At 27.2% G+C, this 14,269-nt stretch overlaps 1 protein-coding gene across 2 annotated transcripts in view; it reads left to right on the top strand.

Moving 5' to 3' along the window:
• Window positions 1–14,269, top strand: part of LOC107444082 (homeodomain-interacting protein kinase 1) — a 97,220-nt gene continuing 82,951 nt past the window's right edge. For both annotated transcript variants that reach the window (XM_016058155.4, XM_016058156.4), the window contains exons 1-2: window positions 1–384; window positions 5,196–5,290. The gene's annotated coding sequence lies outside the window, so the exon portion shown is untranslated. The remainder of the gene's footprint in view (window positions 385–5,195; window positions 5,291–14,269) is intronic.

The following is a 14,269-nucleotide window of genomic DNA, read 5'->3' on the forward strand; positions in this document are numbered from 1 at the left end:
GAAACGAAACGAAGTGTTTCCCTCAAAGACTATTTTCCTGTGTTTGTCCGTGTCGTCTGTATAATATTTATTACAAATTGTTTATTTTTCTTGTGCTTAACTTAGTTTAGTTTAAATGTTGTAAACCTTAAATGTTATGAGAACGTGAGAGAAAGAACTTTCATGATATAAAGTAGAAAAATTAAGAATAATTGTGATATTGATACAGCCTACAAATCGCTTTGGATACTTTGTGATATATATTTTGTTTATTTACACGAGAATGATTGGACTTGATCGTTATTTAGCAAAGAAAATCAATACTACTTATTTTCAAAAACAAATACATAATTTAACTTCGACTTTCACATTTGTGTTTGTTTTGATTTTGCAATAAATATACTGGTAAGTACGCAACTGGTCGATTTAGCTATGCACATTTTCCTTTAAAAATTTTGATAATATTTGGATTACTAATTAAGGTACTTTAGCCTTACACCACGTTTCCAATCATCAATTGGATTAACGTTTTTAAGTGAAAAATTAATTCGTGATTTTTAATTGTGAAATAAATATTTGTGTCTCATTTAACCAATTTTCCTTAAATCTGAGTAACATATATAATTCCTAACTTTTTGTTGTTCTATAAGAATAGGATGAAATATATTCTTAATAGATTGAATTTAAAAATTTGCAGCTTTAGTAAAAATGTGTTAAAAATTTTATTCTTTATTTTTTTCTCTGTTAGGTTAGAAATATATGAGTAGTCTTGTATTTAATGCAAACAAAGGTTTTTAAATTGTTTGCGTAATTTATTAATTTTACTTCGTTATACTTTTTGATGGTGTTTATATATATAGTGTAAAATTGTAGGGCAGCAAATATCTTTTATTATACTACTACTTTTTATTATTTAACTTCACATATTCTTTTTATTTATTCATATTATTCTTATTTATCACGTATTCTTATTATTTACCTTCACTTTTGAAAATATATTTCTAACATGTAGCCTCTGGTTTTTATTTTAATTATATTTAAAATAAATTAATGGTTTTGTATTGATTGTAGATTTTATTTCTATAATAAATTTTACTGAATTTGAGAAGTATTAAAAATTTGTTACAGAATCGAGAAAGAAATATGTTTAATATAATACATATTATATAATAATATACATATATTTTTTTTTTGTATTATGCATGACAGAATTTATATTTGCTTTAAATGTGTAGTATTGTAAGTAGTTTGTATATCTTCAATTTTAAACTTAATTATTATTTGGAGTGTCTATATAAATTTCATCTCAAAGGGAGAAAAAAAGTTTCTATTTTATGAGCACATTATTTTAAGCATACCTGTATAATTAAATAGCCAATTTTTTGTTCAATAATGATTTCATGAAATTAATCCTTTAAATATTGCATTCATTATTAAGTATAATTTGCTTTTGCGAAATGGTGATTTTATTTTGCATTTTTTTAGAAGATTCATTAGTACCCATGTTAAAACGATAGCCAAATTTCAGCTTTAACTGGTTAGTGGTATTAATAAAATTTCTTAAAAATCACAATAGGAGCAAACTTAAAGGATTAAACGCTTAGCAATAGCAGGCAAACAACTTTAAGTATTTTTTGACAATAATTTTTCGTTCAAACACCATGGCAGGATTTCAATTATGTCTAACAAGTAACGCTGTGGAAATATCCTCATTCTTTTCCGAATAATTAAATACTCTTTGAGTTGTCCCCCCCCCCTTTACACTCTGCATATATAACTTCCCATTTGGCATTATTTGTGCTATAATTCTGTTATAAAATGTGCGCTGGCTAGCTTACATTTAGGTGCAATTCATTCTGTCTGCAAAGTGTTTAATGAACTAGGTTTCTTTTTTTAATTTCAAGCTGAAATATTCTGGACATTTTTTTCATTATTGTTATTTATTATTTTTTATTTGGTAATCTTCAGAATTTTTCTCATGCTTAATATTTTAATTTTATGGACAGTCTTATTGCTCTTCATACTCAACACTCTGCCCATAAAAAAAGTTCATAATATTTTTTATGTTATCAAGTAAATATTTAAAGAGCAGTGATAAAATTAGTAAAAAAGGAATAAGCAGCATTACTTTATTCATAGAAATATTTGATTCATAATACTTTTTAATAAATTATTTATTTGTACCTTATTAAATTCATTCTATAAAAGTTTTTGAGATTTATCAATTAATCGATAACAATTTAATGTATATTAATTTCATGTAATTTAATTTTTAATATGTTAAATGAGGGTTGTGTATAATTATTATTCATGTTGCAGAACATTACAGACTTCTTGTAGAAAGACTTTTTCTTTGGGAAGATAAGATTTCGGTTTTCATTTCTGCAGAAATTTTCACATTATATTTGAATTGCGCATTTGAATAATCACTTTTTTGTTGCATTCAATTTACGCCGATAGAATCGTAAATCCATGTAGGGGTTCGATTGTTTTTTCGGCGGTTATTGATTTTTACGTGGTTTTAAATTATCCCAATATATTTCAGATGATATGGGAACTTTGAATCCTGCATTCGAGCATTTACTTTTTAAGGCAATGATTCTATCATTTTTTTTTGGCAATTATTTTTTTTTCAATTCCATATAGTTTTTAAAATCCGATATTATTTATTACAACAATCAAATCTTGAAATGAAATACGCATTTGAGTAACCTCTTTCTTAAGAGTCCTGATTCCTGTGATTTCGTGGTTGATCTGTTTTTCGGTAATTATTGCTGCGGGATTCGTGATTTTAATTTATTTAATGTGATGGTTTACAAAGCTTCGATAAAGTAAATAATTATTGCGTTTTTTTCCGTAACAAAATGTGAGAAAGTAACCCATAATATTAGAATAAAAAAATATTACATATTCAATAAAAACAGTTATGTTTTTTTTACAGCGTTTTTGTTACTTTAAATTAGTAACACACATCTTTGGTTATTATTGAGAGTATTTTGTAGAATATTAGTGCTAGAGAGTTTTGTCGCAGAAAGCCCAAAAAAACTCTGCCACAGGGATTATTATAGTAATTGCCGTAATGAATTGTGGAGGTCTATTTATATTTAAGTAACTGTCACCAATTCGTAAATAAAATATTAAGAATGTGATAAGGCTGACACACATTTCTCAGGCTAGGAATGCACAGTAATTTAAATGCTTGCTCGTGTTTATTTGCTTTAAACCTTAAATCACATTTAATATTGTTATTTTTTTATGCGAGGAATTTTATTAACCTTTATAGTATTAGAATGTTTTTTTCTGTTTTCAAATAAATTATAGAATTATTAGGGGTCTGTTCAAACCTAATTTACTATTGTTTAGCGGTCGGTACCTTCACAAATTCAACTTTAGAAAATTTCTAAAAAATTTTTTTCTTAAAATTTTATTTTTGTATCCCATATGAAACAATAAATCCATATTTTTTTGTTGATTTTTTAGTATAATTTTTCATTTTCAAAAATTATGTCTAAAATTTTCACAAAATATGTATCTCTCAGAAAATCGTAGACAGACCCCTGATTATATAATTAAAAAAATTTTTTTAGATTTTCTTATCCTTTTTCCATTTCAGTACTTTTCTAATTCCCCTCTTTAATATTTTTCCAAATCTCTCTTGGCACTCCACAGCCTTTATAAAATCATAGCTAATGCTAAAAATTTTTGCAAAATTTGACCAGTTTTTTCATTCTTCTACTTTCCATCCCATAACACGTTGGCTTTTAAAAAAATTTCTTAGTTCCTTTGTCTCCTTGCAGACACCTGATTATTAAGTTTTGAGATACATTTTTGACTAGAGAGTACTCCTACGAATTAATATAGGTTACGATCCTATAGTACCTCGGAAGACTTTTAATTTTATAAATTTTTTTCTTATTATTTTTTTATCATTAATTTTAATTTTGAACCAGGCATATCACCATTTAATTAATTTCTTTGAGTGTGTGTGTACTGTATAGTTATTTTAAAGATCTAAATTATTTTAAATTTGGTGCAACTTACCTCATTCAGCATTTATAATGCAATACTATAAACGAAAGTTGCGCAAAACAAGAACTTAAACTTTTTTACTAGATTATTGCAGAATGCAGATATTCATTGGAATCAAACAGTCAGTAGGATGTTAATTACGTATGAAAAAAACATTAAAGTTGTTTGTTTACCACCTTTAATGCTTTCATAAATTTGATAATTTTTTTGATTTTTTTTTCACCACTAATTATTATTATTTTTTTTTTTTGGTGATTGGGTATTTTGGTTAAAACCTATTAGTTATTATTTTAAATTACTAAAACTTTGCATCATGCTAAGTTACTTTTTTCTGCTTATTAGCATTTTCTGTCAAAATCTTCTTCAATAGAATAAAAGTCAGATAGAAAAAAATTATTTACTACAGGCTGGTTCCCCATTCGAAATCTCTGGATACAGTGCTTCAACTGTAATGTGTAGAAACACATGAAGCCAGTAGCATTGCAGAACAGCATGATCCAAGTTTTATTTGCGATTTTTGTTTTTAAATCTGATGAACCAACTTATTTAAAGTTACAAATATATTAAATTCAAAATTACTTAAGTTCTTCAGTTTTTAAACCCTTGTATATTTTTTAATATGGAAATATTATTTTATTAAATTAATTCAATTAATTAAATATTTCAGTTGGAAATTTTTTTTTTTCACTACTTCAACTTATGTCCCACTTTATCTAACTGTATTGGGGAATAAAACCCGATACTGACATATTTCTTAAAAATAATTAATTTGCCCCTCCAAAATATTTTTTTTTTTTTACATAAAATGTTATTTAATTTTGAACTTGAAAAACTTATTAAGCAATTCAATATCATCAAATAAGGATTAAAAATTTTTTATTTATGTAGCTGTGTAGAAAAAAAAAGAGGAAATGTATAGACCCAAATTTGTACAACACATTCAATCCAAATTACATAACAAAACTACGGGAGATATGTATGTTTTCACTTTGGTTATCCATGGTCACATTTGATAGGTTTCATTATTTTCATTCTATTGTATTTATAATTATTGTGTACTTAATAATTTTGCCAGGAGTGAGTACAAAAGCACTTTTCTATAAACTGAATTAACAAAATATGTTATAATTTATTGTGTATTATAAAATCCATTATTAAATAACTTATAATTCTTTGTTGAATTTTAGGGAAAATTCTGATTGTTGTTGTTTGAATCATCTTCTTAAACAATTTGATACCTAATTTTTATGTTTATTACCAAAGGACTGAAAGATATAGTGGCGTAAGTATTTTTCTTTCTTTCTTGGTTTAAACTTAAACATTTTACATTTAAGCTAAACCATTCTTAATGCTAATCGTACACCCATATTTAATACATACCCGTATTAAATACATAATTTAATAACTGTTTTCTATATATCATCTGAATTTTTAATGCAAACTGATATATGAGTATAATCTTTAGGGTAAATTAACTGATTAATTGAGAAACTGCTTTTTTATTTAAACAAATTTATATTTTGTAAAAATACTATTACAAATCTAATACTAATTAATTCAACTGACGAAAACCTTTACATTTTGCTATTTTAGTAAATTAAAAAAAAACAAAACAAGATTCTGAACAAAATTTAAAGAATATTTGTATATATACATATTTAAATTTAACTATGTACTGGAAGTAGTGTGGGAATGGCAAATATTTTAAAGGAGTTGAGGATTCTTCAAGGACTATCATCAATGACAATGAATGAAGCTAGGAATTTTTTTTTTAATTAATTAAATTTTTTAAAATTTTTTTTTAAAATTAAATTCTCCAGCAGGAGTAGAACTTGGGATCTACTAGTTACAAAGCAGCTGTCCTATTAAGAGTGCTGCACTTTCACATTCAATGGATAATTGTTTTAGGAAATATCATTAAATGAACTAAAACTTTGTGTGTCATATCTTAATCCCAGGTGCCATATTCGGGTAAAATTGGTACCCATTCCATACTTTCGACCTTGCTCTTAATTGAAACTTATTTTGCTCTTAATATGGGATTTTGCAGATTCGTACATCTCTTTTTTTGCATGGCATCTTTCCGTTTTATATTTTGTATATCCTTACATTTTTGCATCCAAATAATTTGAAATAAAATAATATATTATTTTGAATAATTTGATTTTAAAAAAATTTCAGAAGTACAGAAAATTGGAAAAATTAGTTTAACTTTTTTATGTTAAATTATAGTTTGAATGAGTTAACATATTTTATGTGGACTACTTGAATATAATTAAATATTGCACTTTTGTAAATTCTTAAATTTAATTGCAATTTTTTGCATTCAATAGCAACTTTTATTGTGCTGCAATCACAAAAGGAAATGATCATATTGAATTTCTTAAGGTGGCATCTTAAACTAACACAATTACGTTCTTTATCATCTTTTCTAACTATGCAGTAATTCTAGATACCGATTAAAAACTTGCTATCTTAAGAAGAGCTACATCATATAAATCTTATTGACAATATTTATTTATTCAAACCTTTTTTTTAAAGTCTCAGTTATACATAAGACAACTACTAATTTTAAATCTAAAGACATATCTTAATGGTTTTTAGGTAATGGTACATTTATCTCAAGGTCGCTATAAAACATTAAGTTTTCTTTTAAAAACTGCGTGGATGTTGTGAGTTGAATATTCTATTCTATGTTTTACCTGTTCCTTTTGACTTGATGAATATACATAGCTTATGTTGTTTTTAAATGGGTTTTATTTGAAGTTACAGTAGAGTCCCGATTATCAGAGTTAATGTGGACTACGAACTAACTCGGATAACCGAAAACTCGGTTAAAGCGGAGATAATAAAAAAGGAAAGAATTTGTATAAATGTAATATATTTAACAAATACAAAATTTATGCTAGTACACCATATACAATTCCTATTATAATTTAAAAACCTACTTAAAAACACTGAAAGAGCCTACTTTACGAGAATTAAGGAGTTTTTACTTTAAAAAAAAAAGCCCTTAATCGTTTTTTTTTTTTTTCGTTTTGCATTACTTGGCGCTTTTCTGCAACAATGTTTCGCCATTTTTTTTTGAACAGAAAGGCTGATGTTGCCTCTTGTTGTTATTATTCAATAGCACTATATATTCAATAGCACTTTCGATAGCTTTTAGTCTGTCTATCTGATGAGAGACTTTTGTATGTTGATTTTCATCGTCACTGTCTTCATCATCTTCGCTAGATCCATTTTTATTATTGACAATATTAACGATCATTTCATCGGTAATCTCGTGTTGAAAGTCAGCTTGTTTTCCTGAGTGTTTGGAAGATAAAATTCCGAATTTTTTCCAGCGGAAGTTTTTGTAAAAAAGAAAAAAAAAGAAAATCCTTGAAATATTTTATAGCTCGGTTAAAATGGAAACTCGGATAATCGGGACTCAACTGTATAAGGATAAGAGATTTTTAGTCCCAACGATTATTTATGGTAATAGTATTTTACGTATTATAATTAGTCACGTAGTATATTACGCTCTATAATTAGAATTCGAATTACAAAATACAACTTTTTCTGTTTAATTTGTAATTTTTTTTTTTTACCGTTTTTTATTTCAAGGATATTAAATACGTTATTTTCGTGGTAAAATCGAAATGAAAAGTAACCTTTTTTAAAGATCATCTTTAAGATAATAATTAAAAAAATTTTCATTTTTTGGAATGATTAATTTTGATGTGTAGTTCTGATAGATACTTTTCCTGATGTAGTTTTTTTCATTATTGAAAGTATTCTAATAATAATATGATTTTTTTCTTTTTCGAAGTAAAGTATGTTTGAAACATTATTACTGTACATGTTCCTCAAACAAAATCTCTTTTCTCTCACGAAAAAGCTCATAGATAATTTTTTTCTCTTGCAAATTTTGTGTTGTCATAAAATTACACCACTATGAATTATTTATTATTGCTCAGAAAAACCAAAGCATTTTATAAAATATTTTTTTCCATCAAAAACATTTAAATAACACTTGAGGTCCAATTAAAATCTGTCAAGACATGAGTAGTTGGTTCGGTAGTAGGTCGGATTCAAAATTATTGATTTTAAATAAATTATCTTTAACTTGCTGGAGCGGATATATGCGAGTTCATTAATGTATGTTGAAATTTTTTCCTTAAATTATGAAAAGTAAGAAACATTATCTTTTTTTAGAAGAAATTTCCATTATTTAAGAGTTAATTATTTTAATCGAGTTTTCGCATCATTGTTATTTGATATTATTATTTTTTTTTTGTTGGTATTTTTGCAATAAGTTACAAATAATTGTCCGAAAATAGGATTGATCTACCATCCTTACGATCTAATTATTTAAACAACTATTATAAATTCATTATACATTTGATAAAGCAGCTTGATTCAATTTGATATCATAGTTGCCGACGTAGTTTGGAAGGCTGCTTCTGATCCTGTTTTTAATTTTATTCCTGGTAGTGAGTTCAGCTCAGGGTTTTTCTTTCAGTCTGTCTGCCATCAACTATGAAAGAGAACAGCTGGCGATGTGCTATTCCATTTTTGTTTGTGTAAGCCTGTCTCATGACGCTTAAACCGAGTCTGCTGGTAGTGATAGTGTTTTCCCGAAAAATCATGTTTTCGTGATTTTGTTTCATATTTTTTAATAAACAGATTTCGCTTAACACGCATTATGAACGCCAATTTTTGGCACGACGTGTCATAGACGTTTTGTTTTCTTTCCTACTTGTATTTTTTATTCCTTTTACCCTATTTCTTTTTTCAATCATTAGTTTTGTAAATGCTTTGAATGTAATAACCGCATATTAATTACCCGGTATACACTGTACAGTTGTGTTTAAACAGGGGGCGTAGCGTTTTTAAAAAGTGCTTAAAGGTGCTTATTTTTGATTTTCATTTTTTAAAAGCGCTTAAAGGTGCTTTTTTCATTTGGTGTTTTTAAAAAGTGCTTAATTTTCCCCTTTTCTAAATTAGATTTTTCCTTTACTATGTTGAGTTTCGCTTCGAATTATGCTAAAAGACACAGTTCACATTGTTTTATTCAACGTTTTGATATTTTTTTTAAGTGCTTGAAAATATTTTTTGAGTGCTTGGAAAGTGCTTAAAGGGTGCTTATTTTTTGTTGAATAATTTGACTACTCACCCTGTTAAAGTATTAACTGTTACTTGCATTAATTTTAAAATTATATGTTTTATTGTGCAACTTTTCGAAAGTTCTTATCACGTTTTTATTATTTTTTTTTTGACACATTGGCAGATTTTTTTGGAGTTTTTTGAAAGAGAACAACTGAAAAACTAAAACTAAAAATCGGTAATCATGCGTTTCTCTAATAGTGCTGCATATTTATGGTATCATTGCTGATAATGGATGTTTTGCACTAAAATAATCTAGTATTATTATTTTCACTATGAGATTAATAAGGAACAATAGTTATTAATAGACGCTTATTAAGTACTTTTTAATGGATTACCTATTGATCTTGTTGAATTTAAAATTTAATACCACGTGGTTTTTAATAAAAATTTTCACGCTTTATGAACTTTACTGGAATTAGAAAATTACATTAAAAATATTTTTTTAAAAAAAAAACATACTCTTATAGAACGAAGAGCTCTTCACTATCAGCCGATTAATAATTTGCATTGATAATTATTGATAATATAATTGTTCTTACAAAGTATCTACCTAATTTTGAAAAAGTTACAAAGTTTTATATTTTCATTTTGGAATATACTGTGAGCTATTGCATTGCCAAACCGGAAATAAATTTCATTCATACTAATTCTTTCATAAACTAAACTTAAAATCTTGAAAATTTTACTATTATGGTTCCTTTTTGTTGATCATTAAATTTCAATCTAGAAACAGCCGAGATTGCCAGTTATAAACTTCCATTTGATTTAACTGAGCAAAATTTAAAACTTGCTTTGCACCTACTATTTGAAATTGATCATGCAGCATCCTGCTATGATTGAGTGATCCCAGGAAGCTTAGCTAAGACACATCCTTATATTCATTTCCTTATCTACTTGCGACAAAGAAATGCAGCTCTACACTTCGTGGTTTCATATTTTTTCTTCTCCTTTTTCTCATGTTGTTTACCCCGTTGATGATTAATAAAACGCAGTCAATATTATAGCTTTTCTATTTGTCAGACCATTATTTTTTTTGCTAATGGCAGAGATTATTTCGTTATACAGCTATAGCTGGATATAGTTTTGTCTGAAGCAGTGGTCTAGTAGACTTTGTATTTGGTTTAAGTGTGAGGTTATGGTACGAATTTTGCCGACCACTGGTCTAACTGTGTTATTTGTGTTTATCTTGTAAATGTTTTAATTTTTTATATCTATTTAATCATCGCAATAATCGCAATCGTAATTTTTTTTTTTTTTTTTTTTTTTTTTAATAAATTGTGGTTTTGAAGCATACAATGCGCAAAAAATTTACGAAGCATCCTGAATAACTTTTGATCTAATAATCGCATTTTCACGTACTAGGGCTCAATTTTAATGGTTCGAGAGGGTGACCTCAGATAATATAATTAATTTGTGATCACGATATTTTAAGTTGCAAAATCAGACACAAAAACTTAATTTTTCTGAATAATTAACATGTCTTTTTTTCGTCGGATTTGGATTCTTGACCTCAAAAATATAGCGGGTAGCCGCATTCGGGTAAATATGATCCCAATAATTTGACCAGGAGAGCAGTCCAAAATTTGCACCCTTTAATGTTAATATTTTTTGTGTTTTTCGCTATACTTCTAGAACATTATTAGCGAATTGAAAAATTTTTGCGCTCAATTATGTGAATCGTTTATTCAAATATAATTCCATGCAAAAAATATTTTTTAATAATTATTTTTTATTTTATTTAATTATGGGCTAAAAAAATCTGCATTGCGAGGTATATGGTTTTTTGCATAATTTTAGAGAACTTAATTATAAATGGTCAAAATACAAAATTTGAACGAACAGTTCCTGAAAAATCGATTCTTATTAAATGTGCACATCTTCGTGTTCTTTTGTAACTGGATAGTTGTAATTTTAATTTGTTTGGTCATGACTTATATTTGAAGAACTCTGTGACATAAAAGTTGCCAATTCTTTCTATATTAAAGGAAGACTTACTCATTTTTGTACTCTTCAGAACTAACTCAAGGGCTTAAGACCTATTTTCACAACCGTGCCCCTTCTTATTGCCATTCTAAAAAATATGACAACCTAAAATTTACTGGGGTTTATAAGATGATGTGAAGCAATAAAGATAAAGTTTAATATAAATTTCCTCTTACGTATTAGAGCAAATGGAATAAAAATAAAGAGTTAACTTAAATGCAGGTGAAAAATTAGTTAAATGAAATAAAATTTTTAAAGGAGGCTTTAGGAAAAAAATATGTACGTATATTAAAGAATGCATACTGACATAAAGGAATAGATAATGACGGAAGGAAATGATGAAATGTTTGCATGGAGTTTTTCGCAACACTGAAGTTAATGATTAAAAAAGGCTGGAGTAGCAATTAAAAGTTAACATTTTGCTGAAAAGAAAAACGAACTACCTTTAAAGAATTCTTTTGAATACTTTAGTGCAATGTAATATAAACTATACGTATCTAATGGGGTATAAAAATCGGTCTGTTTTAGTTAAATTTCTTCACAATTGTTGTACTCCATGCACAATTTCATAATCATATTTGATTCTTCATTTATTCTAACTATCGTAATACAAGTATGTATACGCCTAAAATAATATTTTTAAGAGGAGAAACAGAAAAATTATTTTTAATTCAATAAGTTTCAATTCTTTTTAATTCAATTTTCTTTTAGGTCCTTAACAAAATTTGTTTGTTAATCTGTAGATATGTTACCAAAAGAAAAGCCATGACTTTCAAAAATTCCAAATACTGTTCTGTAATTAAAAGTTTGAAAAATGGGGGAATTTGAAAGACAAAACAAATTTAAAAAACAAATTCCTATTTCCAAAAACTCTTTTTTCTTTGTTGGTAGATGATATAGGAACTTATGCCATTTTTAAAAATTTAAATTGATTAAGCCTATATAATGATTAAGACTAATTTTTACAATAACTAATCCTTCTGACTATCTTAGTTTCTCAGACAATCTGATTTTATGAAGATTCTGCGCAGATTGACTCGGTCAATTCTGATACTGTAAGCAGGGGTCTGTTTAGAAGAAATTTGGGTCCGTTAACGGACCCTTCACAAAATATCTTTTCATAAAAACGGACCCTTCACAAAATATTTTTACTTAAAAACGGACCCTTCACAAAATGATTTTTCCTTTAATCGGACCCTTCACAAATTTGTTTATCTTCATGATTTGCTTATCTCATTATTCATCATTTGTTAATCGAATAAACCGTACCCAGGGCAGAAAACAAGAAAGATGGATGCAAACGAATTAAGTTTTGTCTTTGGCAGACGATTCTTCCATTATTCGTCCGAAATGAATATTCTGCGTTCATACCAAATATTTGTATGTTGCATCTCTAATTTAGAAGCAGCAATTGCTGTTTATTTTTGAAAATTTAATTTTTATTATTATAATTTTACAGTGCCGAGCATAATCTTATATCTATTTACAATTTAAAAACTCCTTGAAAAAGTGTTTTGCAATAACCGGACCCTATTTGCACAAATTCATAAAAGCGGACCCTGATTGAAAGAATGTGAGTAATTTTTTCACAATTTCACTAAAAACGGACCCTTCACAAAATGTCTGGACCGACCCCTGGTAAGTATACATCAAAATTGTATAAGATACATTTAGAAACATGATGCTTAAGGCACTTCCAAAAAGATACCTACAATTGATATTTCTTTACTTGCTCTCTGGAGATAATTTCTTTTAACGCTTTTCGTAAATTTCCGATGGAAATTAGTTTGGTCCATAATTTGCTACATCTTCACTAAATGTTCGATTAAAAACTTCCTTCATTTCATGAAATGTTTACTATCTCAGCACGATTCTAATGGATTTGCCAATCGATTGGCCTAAGCTATTCCAATGTTCCATTAAGGCCACGGTACGTGCTTGTGTTACAAGTGCTTCGACGTCCTTCGTGACTTATTTAAGCTGGCAGCCGTCTTGTGATTGGCATTTTAAAGCAGTCGCCGCTTATTTATGGAATGTTTGATATAAATTAAACAAAATTATAATGATTCAGTTGGCGAGAAAGAAACAACTTAATGTATTTTTTCTTCTTTTTTTATTACATCGTAAGACTTGAATAATTTTTGTATTTTTGCATGTCAGACGGGATGAAACACGAAGAAAAAAAAGTAAATGTTAATGATTGAAACATTTTTGGAAAAAATGCATTTTGTTTTTATTATTGTTTCAAAAATAACAAATATTGATTTGATGAATAGTTACCACATTTAAACAATTGGATTTTATTTTACTTTTAATAAACATTTGGATGACGTCAGATAACATATGAAGTGTTAAATAAATAATCATTGATTAAAAAAGATTGATTGGTTTCAAAAATATGCAGATTGAAATACGAGTCGACATGTTCTAAAGCGCTCAAAAATGAGCGGCCATTTTAAGACTTGCTGGGCGTGAATAAAAAGCGTTTTTTTTATGTTTACTTTTTTTATCGCATGTTTATAAATTGCCAGATTTGTCGAAATATTATAAATTTTAGATTTACTTTACTGATAAACTAGCTGGTCTTGCTTGACTAATTTTGGTGAATTTAATTTTGGAAAATGATAGTTTTAATTCTGAGTTTAAAAAGAATCCATTGCCAAATATATATTCAATAAAATAAAAATAAAAAAAATGAACGCAACGTTTCAAGTCATTAAAAGCTAAACGAGGTTACATTTATTTATGTATTTTCGTAAATCACTAAATAAGTTAATAAATAAATATTTGAAATATTTTTAACATTTAGGAGAAAAATTAAACCCAATCGTTAGTTTTTTTTTTTCTTCTTTTTTTCTTTTCATTGTTAGAAATCTAGTGCGTTTAATCTTTGAAAAAAAAATTTTTTTTTAATCCCAATAATCACTTTTTCTTACATGCTTGGTTGGATAAGCATATGTCTATATTCTTGTAGATTTGAATGTAACATTTATACGAACTCTAATTATCCGCGAAATAAGCTGACGCGTCAAGCGAATTTTGCAGATTATCTGTAATATGGTTGAAAGCGGTTTGTTTTTCTAGTATTTCCCTCTTTTTCGAAACAATTACTCTATTGATTTTTTGA

This window comes from Parasteatoda tepidariorum, chromosome 4, assembly GCF_982258835.1.
Source record: "Parasteatoda tepidariorum strain Cologne lab strain chromosome 4, Ptep-v5.0, whole genome shotgun sequence".
Taxonomy (NCBI): domain Eukaryota; kingdom Metazoa; phylum Arthropoda; class Arachnida; order Araneae; family Theridiidae; genus Parasteatoda; species Parasteatoda tepidariorum.